The 21,268-nt window shown below is 35.8% G+C and overlaps 1 protein-coding gene across 2 annotated transcripts in view; it reads right to left on the bottom strand.

Moving 5' to 3' along the window:
- Positions 1–21,268, bottom strand: part of frmpd3 (FERM and PDZ domain containing 3) — a 147,459-nt gene that overhangs the window by 68,491 nt on the left and 57,700 nt on the right. For both annotated transcript variants that reach the window (XM_083560163.1, XM_083560166.1), the window contains exon 2: positions 11,541–11,613. The gene's annotated coding sequence lies outside the window, so the exon portion shown is untranslated. The remainder of the gene's footprint in view (positions 1–11,540; positions 11,614–21,268) is intronic.

The following is a 21,268-nucleotide window of genomic DNA, read 5'->3' as shown; positions in this document are numbered from 1 at the left end:
TTATTACAGTTTTTAATTTTTGCTTAAATCTTTAAGCAAACCTTTAATTTAGTAACAAAATTAGTCAATAGTAAAGTGGGCATTCACCATATTGAGGCATGTTGGTCTTTAGTCTTTTTTGGGGATATATATATATATATATATATATATATATATATATATATATATATATATATATATATATATATATATATATATGCCTATTCTCTTGTCTTGTAGCATTTGATATAACTTTAAAAATAATAATATAAAATTAATAATTTTTTTTGTTTTGGTTTTTTTGTTTTGTTTGTTTTTTTGGAGCATCCAAGCAATCCAATTATGGGAATCCAAATATGGGAATATCAATACAACCACACTAATATTTCAATAAGTTTTCAGTGCTGTGCTCTGTTTTCCTGTTCAAATTTGGTCCTCTTTAGATGGGGCTGTGACATGGATACATAGATATTAAGAATATTGATTCCTCTGTCTGTATAGCTACTGTTTTATATGAGGATTTCTGTAACACAAACAATGCCTAAATAAAGCAATAAATGCTTTAAAATAAATTAGTAAAAGACAAACTACTGTTTTTGTAGCATTTCTAATGTGTGTGAATTTTTTTTATCTTTGCTTTGACCAGTGCAAAAATAAACAGGGGGAATGGGTAGAAAATGGGAAAGACATTTATTTGGATATTGGATGGATACAAATAATTAAGAGCCTAATAGTAGAGAAAGACACTATTTAAAAAGGAACTATTTATATACCAGCTTTATGTACAGCACAGTAGATGTATTTCTTGTGAACAAGTAATTTATCTGACCAGGTGTTTTTATTTACATGCTTATAAAATGTATAGATTCTCCATATTTCCTGCTACACTCTGTTTATATAATATAACTTTTTTATGTTCTTCCAAATTTTAACCAAATAAATATACAAGGATCTATACAAAGAATAGTAAAAAATAAGAATAAAGAAGAATTGCAATGCTCTTTTAGATATGTGCATTCAGGCATTAAATTAATTACATACGAATGAGTTATTCAGTTATTCATTTATATGCACTGTTTCTTTTGGTTAAATAGAACTGTAGCTTATGTAGGGTCCTTTGCAGGCTCAGCAAACTGAGTCCAGCAGTGGTCATTAATAATTATTAATAAAGGCTAGACATTTAGCTTGACTAAAACGTCACTGAATTTAATTTATGTCTGTTCAGTCCAGAAGTAAATAATATAAAGGTAAAAAAAAATAATGTTAAATTGTGCACCATGAAGCCTACATCTGAGCACTGAAGGACTGTCCTGGGATAAAGTCTAATTATTGTACATTGAACAATGCAGTTTAAAAGAAGTCTAAGTGTGCTGGTTAGGGAATAAGCCTGAGGCAAGTGCAAGACAAAAGGGAAAATATGTGTAACCTAACTACAGTTAGTATAAACACATACCCACTCATGAATTTTTTTTTTTTTTTTTAAATATGTAATTTCTGAATAATATATGATCAATATAAAATGCATAAAGTCATGTTGTGTATTTACTGAATCTATGTCTCCCATACTTATATAACACTGCATAGCCATGTTAGATATACCTCATATAAAAAAACAAAACAAAACCTATAACTCAGTGCAACCACACAAAATCACAGAATACCAAGTTATATAGCTCCAAAGGTGATACTAAAATAGGCAGGTTGAGGTTGTGTTGGACTGGAGGTGCCCTCAGGTCTATGTTTACTTCCTACACACAAGCACACATGTTCATGACTGCTGTTTTTAAGAGATATAGAGTAGAAAAAAGTAGAAAAAGGAGCCACGCAAAGATTATTTGTGCTGGTATCTCTTTCTGATTTCTGCTGTAATGTATTAGTTCTTGGGGCACTATATCCTCAGTATTATGCTGTATAGTATTATGAATAGACACAGTTGAATCAGACAACTCAATGCCTTTTGTACTGTTGTTGAGAACCATTTTAAATACATTTTGGCCATTTCGTAAAATTATTTATTTAATTTGTATAGAACGTTTAACAATGTGCATTGACCCAAAGCAGCTTTATAGAGATAAGTGGATTAATGTCAGGAATGTATTTAACTATAAGGATTGATTCGTTTTTAAAATGCATTTCTTTACATGTATGTTTGTAAAATACTTTTTGTAAGTCTCTACTTATGTCAGTTACTCCACCTGGGACTTGCTATATGCCAATATCAATTAGGCATATAGCTCGATTGCACGCCCCTCTGGAAACTCTGGGCCATCATTTTGGTGCACCTGAGGTTTTCCTACAAACTGAAGTACTGTGGCAACATGCAGTGACCAAGTAAGTCAGAAAGTGGTCTGCTCAGGCTATGGAAACTCTAAAGGGGTGATTTGAAACGCCTTCCTGGGTTGTTCTTTGTGAAACCCATGCTGAGAATATTGATGGTCTAAGAGGCTGTGTACCAGACAACATAAACTCTGTATGACATTGCTCTGCTATCGAAGTCTGAGCATTGTTTTGCAAACAACAAACCGCCGGTCACTAGTGACCTGGGCTTGCTGAAGAAGAGGGTCAGCTGGAGGCAACAATGGCATAAGGAGTATACATAGAGAGTTGAAGGTAAAGACTGAAGAGTTTAAGGTGGACTATTGGAGGAAAATGAAGAGGATTCTTCAGAGGGGTAAGGTGAAAGAGGTGTGGAATGGAATGAAGTAGTTGTAAGGCTACAAACTGCCCTGCAATCAGCAGGCTAAGAATAGTTGATTGGGGACAACAGAGTTAAACATTTTCTTGATATCAGGTCATTCACAAACCACCCAGGACATATCTCTATTGTACCCTCAGTTTGTGTCCTCCTCTGACTTAAAATGATAATTAGTAACCACTGTCTTACCCTACCCCTACTTGCTCAGATCTCTGGATCACTGTTGGCCATGTTTCAAGGGAGCTGCATACAGGAAAAGCAGAAATTGTGTCAGTGTGTGAGACTACAGAGAGTCTTAGTCTTTTGAAAAAACCTCCTGCATTTTACCTATACCCCAAATCAAAGAACCCCTAGGTAACAGAATGTCTACAGAACTGTGACACCTGATGAATCAGTAGAGAGGCTTATTCGGGGTCACCTCAGGAACCCTCTGGATGCAGCTTTTGTCTCCAAACAGTTTGCCTGTCAACCATATGTGTTATTTGATGATGCCATAGTGAACCTGCTGCACGGTGCTTACACAGATCTAGGGATAAGCCTATGAGAGTCATGTTTTATTGAATTACTTGAATGACTATCAATGACATTCAGTCCCTACTGCTGAGGGAGAGGCTGAGTGTTAGATGCTGTCTTATTGTTATAGACCACAAATTATCTGACTGGAAGGCTAGCATGATAGTTTTAGCTACAGAACTGTGTCTTAGAATGGACTTGAAGCAGCAAAGGTGATCCATAGGAGACTGTGCATGCCCGATTTATTTGTACTTTGTTAATTTTTGGCTTCATGTGTATGTTTGTGGATGACACCTTCATTATCTCCAAATAACCAATAGGAATTCCCACCTATGCGACAAGTTGAGAAGGGAAGTGATTGTAGACAGAATATAAAAGAATGTGAGAGAGAGTTCTACTTCCTGTGGAGCCTGTGGTATTTTGGTGTGATGGGCTTACTGCTGAGAACTTTCTATGAGTCTGTGGTGTCGAATGCCATCTTTTATGCTGTTCTTTGCTAGGGCAGCAGCATTTCCACAAAGGACACTATAAAGACTGACAAGATCATTGAAAGGCCGGCTCAGTCCTGGGGGCTAAACTAGACTCAGTAGAGATGGTGGCAGAGAGGAGGATGCTGACAAAGGTGTCAATGATCATAAAGAACCCATCCCACCCACTCCATAAATCACTACCAGAAAAAAGGAGTACACTGAGCAGCAGATTGCTCCTGCCCTGCTTTGAAAAGGAATGCTTTTTTTTTTCCAGGTAATTTCTCTCAATAGTCAACAGACTATACAAAAGTACACTTGAATCCATCGTTTTATCATTGCATCACTGTACATCTATGCATTTATCTGCACTTTACACAATACAGCAGCTGTAACTAACTCAATTAAGGATATAATATAATATATACCTCACCTGTGGATGAGACCTTATATTAAACATTGCAAATTACATAGTATAGAACTATAGTACTATATGCATTTTAGCATAGCTGTAGAACTATATGATACATATTAAAAATAAGTTTACACCATATAATTACATCTATGCTATGCTTATCTTATTAGTCTAATAAATCCTGACTTTATTTGTTGTTTCACTACATAGCAATAAAATTATTTGAAAGGCTATGTTTTCCCTGTCTTATTAATCAGTTCTAACTCTGAATTGGACAGATTAAATCATCTTTCACAGCATGTTGAAACTGTATAATGTTTGCTTTTTTCCAGAGCAAAAATTGCATATTTGCAAACTTTCTATAGATTGTTTAATGTTATTGTTAAATAAAAGAAATCTCAAAATTAAACACTCAGCTTCAGCAAAGTCTCCCAGCTGTCCACGCAATTAGATCTAAATCTATGGCAATGAAGCTAATCAAGCTCTGCTTTTGATTTAGTTCTGCAGATAGTTTGAGTTAATCCTGGCCTGGTGTTATCTTTTTGCTGATCCTTTGTTCCTGTATGTACTGACTTTAAATATGTTTTACACTTTGCAATTGTCTGAAACCTCTGAAGAAAATTCATGATAAAACAGACCATTGTTTCCAAATGGTGGCCAAAAATTTACTTTGGAAATTGGTAAGAACATTACTTATATCTATACCACAATATCCCATTGCAGAGAATTACAATATTTGCATTGTTGTGATCCGATGACATTTGAAAATGTAAATGCTTATCAGTATTTTGCTGCTGGTGTATAAATATGATATTGTCTGAGTAAAATAGACATTTTCTCTTCTGTCAATCCAAATACATTACTTTCCATGTCCTTGTGTGTGCTGTTTGTGTGTGTGTGTGTGTGTGTGTGTGTGTGTGTGTGTGTGTGTGTGTGTGTGTGTGTGTGTGTGTGTGTTTGTTACATCTTACATACTCAATTTACAAGCCTATTGACATAAAATTCATGGAGCGAAACTGCCATGGACTGTTTTGGGGCTATGTACAGACATCTAATGCCAGAAAGGCCAACCTCTCCCTAGGGAAGAAATGGCTTTGCCTTTAAGCTCCATTTCTTCTAACTAGAGTGTAGTCTTCAAAACAAAAGTACACACATTTTCTCATCAGTGCTGCTCTGCTGTGTTTTGTCTAATCCCTATTTTAGGGCAAGATTAGAATACTTGAAAGAAAAGCTCAGCTATAAATACTTTAATTCATTATCACATGTGGGGAGTACAGCAGTTAATTAGGGTGTCCAATCACCTGCTATGATGTCTCATTAAGGATGCTGCCATCTCAGGCCGTGTTTGAGAAGAACGCCATTGCATGTAGGTTTTTAAAACCATGAATTAAAGGAGAGCAGTGCTGTTCCTGCCGATCATGCAGAAACAGGATCCAGGATCAGATTTGGAGAGCGCAGATTCTGAAACTGAAATAAACAAAAATGCATCTTTTTTTTTTTTTTTTTTTTAAGAAAAAATAATCATTTAAACAAAGTGATTGTATTAATCAGCTTACCGTATTTTTGGACTATATTGTTTTGAACCCCACGGCTTAAACAACGAAGTGGCTAATTTATGGATTTTTCCCGCTTTCACAAACTTTAAGTAAAAAAACTGAGCGACATAACATTAGACCAATGAAATTTCCGAACGGAAACGAAAAAACGCACTTTACCTGTGTTCTGAGCTGCAAGGCATCGGGAGAAAAAACTTCCACCGATGGTGATTTTTAAACGCACGACGATGCCAAAAGATAAACTTTTGAGAGAAATGGTTGTGAAAGGAAGGAGGAAGATAGTGAACAATGACTTTTTTGGTAGGCTACTGTTTAGATACAAGCTGTTGTAACGCATTGAGTCAGGGTGAAGGGAGAGCTCACTAACTCCAGTTGCAACAGAAATCATATAAGCACAGACAGGTTTCCAAAACTCGTGCTTTTTTATTTTTCTTGGCAACAGTGTTACGGGTTAGTCAAAGAAACTTAGAAATGAGCATCAGAAAATAATAAGGACATATTCCTCGGCCACCACATATTTCACCCGTTACACCGTGTAACAGACACTGTCTTTCATTAAAGCCTGTGTAAAGTTAATTAGTTTCAATGTAGGCACCTGCGGCTTATAGACAGCTGCGGCTTATTTATGTTTAAAATAAAAATCTTTGTCAAATTCAGTGGATGCAGCTTATATATGGGTGCACTTAATAGTCCGGAAATTACAGTATTCCCATGATGATTAACAAACAATTACTTGTTATCAGTCACATGTGCCTGTGATTCATTAATTTAAAGGAAAAAAATACAGTTGATATGGTTGTCTTTTCTTAAAGAAAAGGAAGTGGGGCTGAAGAGATTCATGCAAAAGGAATAATCTCTTCGCTATAAATTGTTTTCCTCTATATTTTTACACAATTCAACCTTGTGCCATATGCTCAATAAAAAAAAAAAAAAAAGATATAACTCCCACAGATGAGCAGAGCTAATTCTGCCATCGGGAAGAGACTATAAATTATATAACTGTGTTGTGGAGTAATTTGGATAATTAGTCAGGCTAAGAAAGTCTATTATTAATTGATATGGGTACTCATGCTGTTATATTCATATTATATGGTTTACAGGGAATGTACTTTGATATGACCCAGTGTTTTGAATAAGAAGTTTTATGTGAAGTTGTGTGCATTAAAAAAGTTTAACACATTTGAAATGTACAGTTGTCTCCTTACGTTTTCCCACGGCATCACTGAAATGCTATGCATACAATCCCTATTTTAATTCAGTGTAAATAAGATGCCATTAAACATGGCTGTATTGAATTTAGTCTTTGGAACACTTTTGTGCATTATTGTTCTGAGACCTTTCCCCCTTCTGTCTACTTGCCTGGAGCAGCTCTTCACTGGTGTTCTGGCATCTCATATTTTATAAATTAAGCTGTGATTGTGAATCTAACAAAGGAACGTGTAGCACAAAAATATATAATTAATCCATTATTTTCCACTACACAGCAAGGGAAGGCTTTTAAGGTCAAGATTATGGCCTTGGACTACATTTCCTTTTCACTGTGCCCTCAAATGTCATGTCACATTATCTCTGCACTTGAATTTTTTGCTATTTGCACAAATGTCTCAGCTTTCACAGCACTCATTGTCTCACATTTGTCTTTTATGTTTGTTGTTGTCCATCAGGGTTTTCATCTTTGTGCTTAGGTTATGATTTCTTTGATACTTTGTGTTGTATTTTTAAATCTATCTGCAAATACATCCACTTTTTCTCATACTACATGACAGTTACAGTGGAATCACAACTTGTAGAGCATTTATTTGACACTCCCATCAATTTTTTTTGTTGCACTTAGCAAAGAGCCTCCTTTTTAATTTCAAATGTAACGTTATTGTTAGAAAAGAGAAATTCTAAAAGCTCTAATTTATGACTTTCTTAAAAGATTTTTTACATTTGAGCCAGAGCTATATTTAATCTTAGATGACATGTTGAATGGCAGGATAATTCATTACCATAAAGCCAAAGCTGTACTTAAAAAAATCTGCAGCAAAAGTAAACATATTTCAATACCTGTAAAACAAAAAGAAAAGTTTTATTTCATGTCTACATTTATTTATTTATTTATTTATACATTTATTTATTTATTTATTTATTTATTTTAATCACAAATTTGTTATACAACTTCGGTTATGACAAAATGAGCTCAGCACTTTTAAGGCAGATAAAGTGAATACTCCACATCAATACACATTCAAGCATTGCATAAGTAGTCAATTTACTGTGCAAATACACGTTGTTAAAGGAAAAGGATCGTGCATCCTAAAAAGCCTCACAGCTTCTCTTATTCTTTTTTTTTTTTTTATCAAAACATCTGAGCCTGGCACAGCCTCTGTGAAAATCTGTCAGCACCACAGACATCAGCTGCCTCGGGGGAACCAGAGCTGAATGTCAGAGCTCAGCACACCCTGCACTGGAAGATGGCCCGAAAAAACACATGAAATGTTTAGAGACGGTCTCTGTCTGGAGACCTGAGATATAAGATGATCTGCTGTTGCTGACAAAGTTTATTTTAAGTGTGGGAATGCTGTGTTGAGTAAAGCCTCTTTTAGAAGGAATCACTGAACCCTCACCACTTTACCCAATGAAGTGAAAGGATAGAAAACAACAGTATGTGGGAATCAGCTTAGTTTTAGTACAAATCTTCTCTCCACATGTATTTGATGAGCTTTTGTGGAGAGATGTGACCTCTGCCCATTCTAAATGTGTGCAATATTACCTGTAATACCTGCAATACGTACTTTTTTCCTTATTTGTATTTATACATTGTGTGGTGTATATACTGTATACTATAGTATGTGTCTATTCTTTTATATATTTGCTTTTTTTTTTCCCTTGCTGCTGTAACAAAGCAATTTCCCCACTGTGGGACGAATAAAGGTATATCTTATCTTATCTTAAATGTAACAAGACTCATTCACAGAATACAATTATTCATATGTGTTTAAAGAAGAATTCCACGGGTGAATTCACAAAATCTATCCATGGTTCCTCGTTTGATCCTGATTAAAAACCAATATAGGTTTTCTTCAGATAACAATTTACAATCTTAATATTGCTTTATAAAATACTGAATACTTTTAAAAATAAAGGTTATATATTATGTGTTAAAAGCCTTTATTACATGCTTACACTATTATAAATACAGAAAACAAGCAATGTCATTAATAAATTGTCAAAAAAGAGAGATTTGCTCATTAAAAAATACTCCATTGATATCGAAAGATGGTGAATTACTCTTTATTTTATTAACTGTTACCCAGCTTCAAATATATTGCTACATTAATAAAAAATTGATTTAATTTCTTAAGTGCAAAGGTCCATCAGAGCTGTGTGTGTGTGTGTGTGTGTGTGTGTGTGTGTGTGTGTGTGTGAGAGAGAGAGAACGAGTATATTATTCAAAATCCAATCCTTTATGTGCTTGTGTAAATGCAGGATTTCTTTCCAACGCTGCAGGATTCCACACTACACCTGATTCCAACTGTTTCATCAACTGATTTTTAGTTCCAATTGACTATGTGACTCCTGCAGGCTATTATAATTATAATTCCCAAAGCACAACAGTGACATAAGATTCAAAAAAACAATGCTCACCTTAATAACCCTTTACTCCTGAAAATAATTGATACAATGAACTTGTTATTTTTACCACTACAAACTCATTCTAATAAATGAACAGCAGTGGTGCATCTTTTTGGTAAGTACACCTTTCACCCACACAAACAATTCTCTGTAGTACTTTATTGTCTAAATTCAGTAGATGCTTTTTGAAAACTGTTTATTTCTATTTGTTATCTATTGCTGTGAACCAGCGATGAAACATTTCTGGTAAATATTTACCTGTTGTGTGAGACAACAAAGAGAAATCGTTTGCACTCGTTGGTCTAAAGTGACAATGCATGTTTTATTAAAAAAATTTATGTTAAAGATGACTGGACAATGAAGTGTGTGTTTATCCTTCACATTAAAACGTGTCGAAACATGCCGCTAGTCAAAAGTGTTCAGGGAAAGAAGGATGATTGTAAATAAACAAACACATAACTATACTGATGTCTACAAACTACAGCGGTGGAAAAAAAAAATCTAAAAATGAGCACTTGAGTACATAGAACATTAGAGTATATTGCCCCTGCCCATGGGAGACATTGAAACATAGTATTTTTTCCTTTTTTTTTTTTTTCAAATAAATTATTTAACTCAATTTCACAATTATCACCTTTACCGAGTATTAAAAAAGAAACCTGTGGACATATCACGATGTTGTAGCCTAATCTTCAATCAGTGTAAAATAATCTTTGGATGTTTTACACTATGGAACTTTTTTTTTAACATTTGCTTGTTGTGTTAAATATATCTAAGTGCTTATACAGCCTACATGGAATTATCAGAATAAATTCTATATGCTATATGTAGCTTGTAGTTGTCTTACAGCAAAACTAGTAATTTATAGACGCCCTCTTTTTGTTGGCTAGCCACGTAATAGTACTTTCTTATGTATTGTTAATACTTTATAACAGCTCACTTGGCTAGTAAACATTATTGTTCAAAATTGCATTCCGGAGATATACAGCATTTTCAGGAAAATTAAGTACATTGTAGACATGCATTAATAGGTTTTCACTGAGAATTTTTCCTTAATAAGGACTTTTACATTTACTGAAGTCAATGTGCACTTATTTATTGCCATTAACTAATCACTTATAGTTATAATGACATTAAAAATGAACACTACATGCTTTTCCAGTTCTTTGAAAGTCTGGAATGTTATGTACTGTAATTGAACCTTAACAGAATTTTCTTGAATTTCCTTACTCTAGAGTGTATGACTATATAATTTGAGATTTTAGAAAATTTTTAAAAGAAGATCCAAAACCACACATCAACATACATATCAATGGAGGAAGTGCAGATGTCTCTGAGATAAAAAGGTGATCTTCAACATGAGCCTTTCGCATTTTGACTGTTTTTGACTATAATGCGTTGGTGCCTGCCTAGGAGATCACAGAACATTAACTCCCACATTGCCCACTACTGCACTTGTGGTGCACTATGCTCTTAAAGGTTTTCTGGAGCAGGTCTGAAATGTCTTTGAAAATGTGGCAGCTGGTGGCACTTCTCAGTCTCACGTGAATACGGAGTTGTTTTAGTGAGAGGGAAAGTGCGCGGTGGGGAGTAATGATCTGCTGCCTAGCATTCGGCAGGAAATGAATTGGTGTTTGTTTCTGCAAATCCCAAAACTGGCCAATAAGCATGAAACCAATGACTGGTTGGGCATGAACCAAAAACAAAGAAAAAAGATTTTCATGTATTTGAGAAGCCAAGACAGCCGACAGACACAGCCTTGGGCTCTCTTCTCCTTTTGCCTATTGAACAAGGCCACATGCTGGTAGATCAGCTCCATTTATCTGCTGAACAAATCGCCTAATCTCATCATAAAATTTTCTCCATAGGGAGCTGATGCTAGCTATAATCTATTTAGGCTTGATCTAGCCAATTAGCAATTGATATCACAATAGTGTGACGTAAGGCAGAAAAAGTACAACATTCAGTGGCACTATATCAGGCTTGACTGAAAAGAGCTTCTGCATGGTCAAGCACTGCAACAAATGTGAAGCTGGATTGAGTGTGCTGATGTTGTGTGTGTGAGTCAATGTTAATACACACTTAGTGGGTAGTGATGACAGAGACACAATGTGGAGCAGAAAGAAAATTATCCAGTGAATTATTTTACATATTTATTTTTTACATGGCTAACATCTATGATAGGAGTGCAAGAGGAAATGCAGAATGCTGCAACATATAGATTTCACCCTATGCCACAGTTCAGTACATGCTTCAGGGCTGATCACAAAGTAGAGAAAATCTTGATCAAGACTTACGGTGTCTGTAGGATTTGTAGATTAGATAGATGTGATCATCATCTCAGGTTTTAGTTTCCACAGCACCAGGGCACTGCAAAAGGCAAAAACATGCATTTCTTTAGAGAATTATTATCACAACTGGACAATCCTGGAATTAATTAGGTTAAACAAACAGGCTCTGATGGGTATGTGGTCATTAGGTAATGCAACAAAATTCAAAGGATTTGTAATTAGGTAATGTGCCAGGGGACATCAAGCAAGTATTTGTAAACACAGGCTCATGTTAATGAGTCAAATAAGGCAGATCACTGCTAATTCTGGCATGGAAACAGAAAATTATTTCATTTTGGTAAAGTAAAATAAACCAAAACTACTAATGTGATTCAATTATGCATAATAAGATGGACAATCTATTGCAGTGTTCAAACACAATTTTTAGAATATTGCAAGTCATTTCATTTGCATGGTGCATGGTCTCATGAAGAGAGTCAAAGCTTCACAGACATCACCAAGGTAATACTATCCGAATTTGGTTTGTGCCTGAGAGTGTGTTCAATTTAGAAGCAAGATTCAGATATATTCATAGAAAAATATAGGGTACAAACAAAAAGAAATTTGCTGGCATGTTTTTACTGAGCATCTTGAATATTCTGCAGCAACCTTATGACTGTACTTTCTTCTTTTGTTGGCAGCAGCCTGCATGTCTTTTGTCTGAAAAGTGGCATGTTTGTGTAACATTGGATTTTTCTTTTCCAGAACAAAATAAGAAATATAGAATGTTACACTTGAATTTTGTATATGTGAAATATAAACTACTGTCAGAGAATTTTTCACACTACTGCCTACTGTTTACATGCATGCATACTTTGTGTGTATCTCCACAATTATTTAACACCTGATCATAACATCTATATGTGGCTCTTCTTCAAACATTTGCCACAAAGTAGAAAGCACACAATTGCTTGAAATGTCTTTTGTATAATCTGTAGAATTAAGATTTTACTTCACCTCAACTAGAGGACCGAAAACTGTTCCAGCATGACAACTACCTTGTTCACAAAGCGAGCTTTATAAAGACATTAATGTGCTAATACACATGTGGACTACTTTGAACACCACTGAACAGCTCTGGAATGAACTGAAATGGTGAGTTTGTTTGCTTCCTTGCCTCACTTATTACCTGACCTCACTCATGCTCCTGTAGCTCAATTCCCGACAGCTACGTTCTGTCCACAATAAAATTGCTACTGTTAAAATGCAAGTTTTTGTGATGTAAAAATTAAACCAAGTCAAAATCATGTTAAAAGATTAGAACTCTCAGTGTAGAAACAACTTACATAGCCTGTTTCAGTTAACCTAACAGACCCTGTTTAGTTAGATTCAATTCTGGGCTCTGGCTAAGTCATTCTAAATTATTGATTTTTTTTGTTAAGCCATTTCTTTGTAGATATTGATGTATGCTTTGGGTCATTGTTGAGCTGAAAGGTGAAAATCCTTTTCATCTTCAGCTTAGTAGCAGATACCTAAAGGCTTTGCACTAAAATCAGCTGGCATTTATAGCTATTCATGATTTCCTTTAAAAAAGGCCAGTCCTGGCTAAAGAAAGAAAGCCCTAAAGAATCATGCTGCCATCACCATGCTTCTAGTTTGGGTTCATTATGCATTATGTTCCATGTGTGATGGTTAGTTCAGACTGAGAAGAACTGTTTTTGTTTTTTTATTTTAAGCACAGTTTTAAATCTCATAGGAACCGACCTGATATTTTATTAGCATGTCCTCTGTTTATCTCAGTACAGCCTGACAAACTGCATAGAGTTGAAATATGCCTAGAATTCAGGTTAAGGTGTAGCTCCCCAGTCATTAACTTTTAAGTTGAAAGTTCGGATGTCCAAGAAAATTTAAAAGAAAAAGAAAGGGATGAGTGGCTACATTTACTCCCTGTCAGCTCTTTGGGCTTTGAACCAGTGAAAGGTATAAGAAAACAATCTCCGGCCACTAATGGAAAAAAGAGATCCTTTTCTGTGGCTCACCACCATTGAGGCATTGTGTAGAAGCTTAACGTGCCAGCAAGCTGAAAAGACAGCATTAAAAAGAAAAAAAGAAAAGAAAATGTCATTCATGAATAGCTTGTTGATGTGTGTGTAAACAGCCACAAACTAATAAATCAGTCATCAAATTGTTTGCTCAGATCTTTAATGTGCTGTATATGATATATATAATCTCATAGATATAGATTATATATCTTAAAGATATAGATATTACCCCTTGAATATTTCCACATTTTGTCAGGTTATATACACAAACTTAAATGTATTTTATTGGGATTTTATGCGATAGACTAACACAAAAAATGCTACATAATGTTTAAATTTTGTACAAATTAAAATCTGAAAAGTGTGGCATGCATATGTATTTAGCCCCCCTAGGTCAATACTTTTTTTTCGAAACACCTTTCGCTGCAATTACAGCTACAAGTCTGTTTTTACCAGCTTTGCACATCTAAAAACTGTACATTTTGCCAATTTTTCTTTGCAAAACAGCTAAGTAAATCAGATTAGATCTGTGAACAGCAATTTTCTAATTCTGGTCAAAGATTCTCAATAAGATTTAGGTCTGGACATTGACTGGGCTATGACTGTGTCACCTACATGGCTTGTGACAAACTGCAAACGGGACTTCTTATTCTTTTTTGTCAACAATGGCTTTCTCCTTGCTACTATTCCGGAATAGCCAGATTGATGAAGTGTAGTGTAGTACAAAACAACTAATAGTTGTTCTGTGGACAGACTCTCCCACCTGAGATGTGGACCTCTGCAGCTCCTCCAGAGTTACCATGGGCCTTCTGGCAGCTTAATGGATCAATGCGCTCCTTGCCCGGCCTGTCAGTTTAGGTGGACGGCCATGTCTTGTAAGGTTAGCAGTTGTGTCATACTCTTTCCATTTTCGGATGATAGATTGAACAGTGCTCTGTGAGATGTTCAAAGCTTGGGATCTGTTTTTATACCCTGCTTTAAACTTTATCCCTGAATTGACTGGTGTGTTCTTTAGTCTTCATGATGCAGTTTGCTCACTAATGTTCTTTAACAAACCTCTGAGGCCATCATAGAACAGCTATAATTATACTGGGATTTAAGTACACACAGGTAGACTCTAAATACTAATTAGGTGACTTCTTAAGGCAGTTGATTGCACTGTATTTTATTTAGGGGTATCACAGTAAAGGGGGTCAAATACATATGCATGCCACACTTTTCAGATTTTTATTTGTAAAAAAAACTTTAACATCATGTCTGATTTTCCTTTCAATTCACAATTATGCGATACTTTGTGCCGGTCTATCACATAAAATCCCAATAAAATACAGTTTGTGTTTAAAATGTGACAAAATGTGGAAATATTCAAGTATGAATACTTTTGCAATGCACTCTATATTGCTATCCAGGTGGTGAAACATGGGAATCTGTTATATAGCTAAATTAGCAAAAGTGATTATGCAAGTGCTTTACCATATTTGCATTTAGCCTGAAAAAGAACAGGTGGTAAAGATACTGTGCAATTTAGGATCAATGAACTGGAAGAGAATAATCATATCAAAGGTGGTACTATGTTTTTTTTTTGTGCTTTTGTTGGTTTTACACACCATTTAAACACCTTTGTTGCACTGTTGTTTCTTAACACGAACTTGAAGTTTTGCTGTAGTTCACCTTTTCCTTGTGGCATTTTTTTTTTAAATACACTCCCTAATCATCCTAACCTTTAGTCCTCCTAGTCACTTTCAGTCTATTGTGTCCCCAATTATAGCACCCATTATGGTAATTATGAAAAGTGGACCCGGATCCTAATGTATTTTAGCATACCCTACACTACACTACACTACACTTCACTAAGTGTTCTGTTGGTAAGATAACACAGGTCACAAATGCTATTGCTATTTAAAAGCCTAATTTCTGTCAAACGGAAATGATGGAACTATTTTTAAAGTTGCAATTATAGCAATTAGAGCACTAATTTTTCCTTCTTGACACCAAACATTTCTCTCTAGGAGTAGACTGCTTCACCATTACATATCAAATATCTTATCACACACACACCTCAGTGCCATTTAATATTGAAATCTAATTGTTTGACAAACTATATAAAGTTTGCAAGTAATATTTTGTAGTTCCAGGCAGATGCTGACTACATTACATATACATTTACATCAGTAATGGATCGTCAGGGCCAGCAAAGCCTTCTCTGCTAGCCTAAACACTATCATAATCACTGACTTATTTTAAAATATTTTTTTGTCTATGAATATGTATTAAAATATTTACAATACTCTATTTTCTTCAATTCTTCAATTTCTCTTGGGTGCACTGCTGCAAGGAGCAGTGCCAACAAGTCTAATTTTACGTTGGAGATTATATTTAATCAGTTTTTAGCTGTCACATCAGGTATTGCCATAAGGCCTTTAGAAATGAACAGTGCAGGCTTTTGGTGGCTTCAAATCCATATTGCTTGAAGCTGTTGCTTAAACCAATCAGATTTCAAGTTGGTCACGCCAAGTCCCTCTAGAAGGCAAATAATCCTATCTGCATTTTCATGTCCTTTGACTGGATAGTCAGAAAGCGTCATAGTCAATAGTCAGAGCTACCAAACTGCATCTGTAGCAAACTGCACATGCTAAAATATATTTGTGTGGATTTGATATTTGCTTATTTACTCCACTATGGCTGACAGAGAAGAAGAAATTTATTAGGTCACAGATATATTTGCAAGGGCATTTAGAAAATTGACTTTTCAAGAAAAGCTGGACTTTATGAGTTCATAACAGTTTTAAGCTTTTTCATGAACCATTTATACTTTTGTATTTTCTTTCACAGAGAATATGCACAATATCTCACAATTTGCCTTAAAATTCCCCAGGAAAACCATAATGCATGCAAAAATGCACAGAAATTCACAGAAAACCCAGGGTCATTTTATAAGGTTACGATTAATGCTTCTGCTAGAGATGATGTATGTAGGCAGTGCAGCTGTGGCTGCAGTTCAAGAAACCTTACTGGATTGTGTTCATTGGGTTTTTTGCTTTAGTAATGGCATTTATTCTCACTGCATGAGTGTCCTGTCTGTGATGCAGCGCTCTGTTATACTGTGTTTCTGTTTAATATTGATGGTTTCTATAACTGTGGTGTTATAATGATTGTATTAAGATTCAATGCTTTAGCACATATTGCTAACAAAACAACCAAAAGACAATTTCTTTTTTCCAGAAATCCAAAAAGATTTTAACAGTTGGGCGACAACTGTACTGTTGGGTGGCAGTTGTACTGAACAGTCCAAAATAAAATATTTAACAAACAAAATGAACATCAAATACAGCCAGCAACAGCAAGCAACAATAAAAAACTGCAATGAACAACTAAACAGGCTTGAGGGTATAAAACATGAAGAAAACACAAAAAAAACAACAATTTGGGCAATAAACGTTTACTTACTGCAATCACATGTTCTCAAGTGTGCTCTTATTCTTTTCCCTATTCTCTCTCTCTCTCTCTCTCTCTCTCTCTCTCTCTCTCTCTCTCTCTCTCTCTCTCTCTCTCTCTCTCTCTCTTTTTCTCTCTCTCTCTCTCCGTAACCTCTGTTACTAGTCTAATTGTGATCTTTTGGAATTAACAACTAAAGATTGAGATAAGAAATGAGTTCTATGCACCAGAAGTGTATTAAGGACATAAACATGACAAATCTCTTTAACATAATAATTTATCATAATTAAAGTATAAGCATAATCATGACACCCGTCTGTTGAATATAACAAAACTCCAGACCACCAGGGGTGCAATAACCTGTATTTTGTATTACCACATCAATTATGCTACTCAACACCATGCACCAATGAAGTTTGATTTTTATTAATTTTTTGCAGGTTTTTTTGTACCTTGTCTTTCTTTGCCCAATTGTTTTAATATAACCTCTGATTACTGATACATTGACCTTGTTTTAAAAAAATATATTGTATTTTGGAATATATATATATATTTCTGAGTAGAATAGACAGATTTAGACCTATAAAGCTTCTTTAATTCCGATTGAATAAGTGTCCCCAAACTGTCAAGCTCTATTGTTCTCCATTGCGTGGTCATGCTTTGGACTTGATGTTGCACCTTGGCATTTCCTCCTTATGCTCATAATTGTCTTTGATGTTCATTCCTGTTTAAGCAGTAGCTTCTTTTCCTTTCCTGACAGTAATTAGAGTGAGGCTCTGATCAAATATTCCTTTTTTCAGGTCACAAACTTATTTTAAACTGCATCTTGTCATGCAAGACATACAGTGAGGAAAATAAGTATTTGAACACCCTGCTATTTTGCAAGTTCTCCCACTTAGAAATCATGGAGGGGTCTGAAATTGTCATCGTAGGTGCATGTCCACTGTGAGAGACATAATCTAAAAAAAAAAATCCAGAAATCACAATGTATGATTTTTTAACTATTTATTTGTATGATACAGCTGCAAATAAGTATTTGAACACCTGAGAAAGTCAATGTTAATATTTGGTACAGTAGCCTTTGTTTGCAATTACAGAGGTTAAACGTTTCCTGTAGTTTTTCACCAGGTTTGCACACACTGCAGGAGGGATTTTGGCCCACTCCTCCACACAGATCTTCTCTAGATCAGTCAGGTTTCTGGCCTGTCGCTGAGAAACACGGAGTTTGAGCTACCTCCAAAGATTCTCTATTGGGTTTAGGTCTGGAGACTGGCTAGGCCACGCCAGAACCTTGATATGCTTCTTACAGAGCCACTCCTTGGTTATCCTGGCTGTGTGCTTCGGGTCATTGTCATGTTGGAAGACCCAGCCTCGACCCATCTTCAATGCTCTAACTGAGGGAAGGAGGTTGTTCCCCAAAATCTCGCAATACATGGCCCCGGTCATCCTCTCCTTAATACAGTGCAGTCGCCCTGTCCCATGTGCAGAAAAACACCCCCAAAGCATGATGCTACCACCCCCATGCTTCACAGTAGGGATGGTGTTCTTGGGATGGTACTCATCATTCTTCTTCCTCCAAACACGTTTAGTGAAATTATGACCCAAAAGTTCTATTTTGGTCTCATCTGACCACATGACTTTCTTCCATGACTCCTCTGGATCATCCAAATGGTCATTGGCAAACTTAAGACGTGCCTGGACATGTGCTGGTTTAAGCAGGGGAACCTTCCGTACCATGCATGATTTCAAACCATGACGTCTTAGTGTATAACCAACAGTAACCTTGGAAACGGTGGTCCCAGCTCTTTTCAGGTCATTGACCAGCTCCTCCCGTGTAGTTCTGGGCTGATTTCTCACCTTTCTTAGGATCATTGCGACCCCACGATGTGAGATCTTGCATGGAGCCCCAGTCCGAGGGCGATTGACAGTCATGTTTAGCTTCTTCCATTTTCTAATGATTGCTCCAACAGTGGACCTTTTTTTCACCAAGCTGCTTGGCAATTTCCCCGTAGCCCTTTCCAGCCTTGTGGAGGTGTACAATTTTGTCTCTAGTGTCTTTGGACAGCTCTTTGGTCTTGGCCATGTTAGTAGTTGGATTCTTACTGATTGTATGGGGTGGACAGGTGTCTTTATGCAGCTAACGACCTCAAACAGGTGCATCTAATTTAGGATAATAAATGTAGTGGAGGTGGACATTTTAAAGGCAGACTAACAGGTCTTTGAGGGTCAGAATTCTAGCTGATAGACAAGTGTTCAAATACTTATTTGCAGCTGTATCATACAAATAAATAGTTAAAAAATCATATATTGTGATTTCTGGATTTTCTTTTTTAGATTATGTCTCTCACAGTGGACATGCACCTACGATGACAATTTCAGACCCCTCCATGATTTCTAAGTTGGAGAACTTGCAAAATAGCAGGGTGTTTAAATACTTATTTTCCTCACTGTATGTTGAGTTTAGAGATAGGATAAAATGATGAAATCGAAAGCCTAGCGCTACTTCAGATGGTAGAAATTTTCTGTCCCCCTGGAGAACTATTGTTTTGCAGATGCATGATGAACAGAAGGACTGAACTGCAGCACATTTGGAAAGGTGGTAAAGAAAGTAATAATTTGTTCTTGTTCTTCTATTATATTTCCTGGATTTTTTATTAGGCTTATATAAATATAAAACCAGTTTAGTTACACATCTTAAGGGCTTTTTGCTTACAGTGGTCCGTGGCCAATCAATCAATGAATTGCTTTTTGAATATGCCATTCAACATTTAGTCCCTATTTGCTTTTATAATAACCATTACTTTTCTGGGATACTAGATTTTGACGTGTGCTTGTGCTCAAAGGTGTTGAACTGATTTGAGGTCAGAGCTCTAAAGAAGGCCACTGAAGATCTTCTACGTAAAATATATCTTAATGGAATTTGCTTGTTGTGCACAGGGACATTGTGATGCCTGAACAGGTTTGTTCCTCCTAGTTCAAGTGCCTCCAACTATGTGGTAACAGTTTGGTGATAAGCCAAATGTGGTTGAAAAAATCAGTTGACTTTTGTCTGTAAATATTGGAAATATTTTATATTTTAAACCCAAAAAGATCAACTTCTTGTCAAAATCATCAAAAACATTTAAAATGTTATCAATGAAATAGCCATATATCATATCTATTATTAGATAGATGTTTTATTTGTGCTTATGGCTTAACATGAATACATTTTTGGGTGTAGTTCTTTTACTACAACCTTGGCAAATCATGTCTTCATAGACTGTGCTTTGTGCACAGGAGCACTGTGATTCTGTTTAGCCATTTTTGACTTTAATGTATTCCTTTTAGCATTTGGCTGCACAGAGATTCCTCATCATGTTCGGAATTGATTCCAACATTGTCCTCTGCTTCCGATACACAACAGCACAACCTCTTGTAAATCATTTGCATGTTCTTGCTCAATTTTTTTATTTTTTTATTTAATAGACTACACATTCTGTTCTGCTATGGAAGTGGCTATGGCTCATAATAAAAAAAAAGGTAGTTTCTGGATTACTAGCTTCATACATATGTTTTGGTTCAATATTTTTGAAATGTTAAAAGGTTTAAAGTGCTTTCTTGAGGGATCCACATTCAAATTGCTGCCCACCAATTGATAACTATTGCTTTAATTACATTCCATAATAGACTGAATGTTTTGACCTTGATCCTCTATCAGGTTTGGTAATAATCATGCTTTGGATGCCTGATCATGCCCCGAGGAAGAGCAGCAAATCTGGTCTCTTGCCTCTCCTTTACTATATTTATCAATAGTAGAGTAGTCTGAAGCATCTTTGGGCAGATATAAGTGGATATGCTGCTACTTGGCCCACTATGTCAGTAATGCCTTGCCCTCCTTCATGAGTAGATAGATACAAGATGGGAGTCTTTAGTCAGTGATTTCCACTATCCTCTGGGCAACAATCCAGCTAGAGTAGTCAACCTGACTAGCTGATGTCATAAAGTGGATGAGGCCAGACTGTTAACTATCATCACACTTCATCTGTAGGACACTTGTAATAGTAATGACTTTGGTCATAGCTTTAAGGACTTACCAAGTGTTTCTTTACTACCTTTTCCCTGTAAACCCCCCGTATTAAGGATGCTCTGCTCCACTGCAAGCTCTCTGCCATCTGTGAGGTTTGCTGTCTATCCACATTCCCTGCATTTAACCTTAGCTCACAAGACTGCTATACGTAAATAAATTTTCCCTGCCCATCTGTTGTATCGTCTACATACTCTGATACTGTATAATGTTTG

This window comes from Silurus aristotelis (genome assembly GCF_946808225.1).
Source record: "Silurus aristotelis genome assembly, chromosome: 14".
Lineage (NCBI taxonomy): Eukaryota > Metazoa > Chordata > Actinopteri > Siluriformes > Siluridae > Silurus > Silurus aristotelis.
The sequence above is the reverse complement of the archived record's forward strand: the minus strand, read 5'-3'. Positions and strand labels throughout refer to the sequence as shown.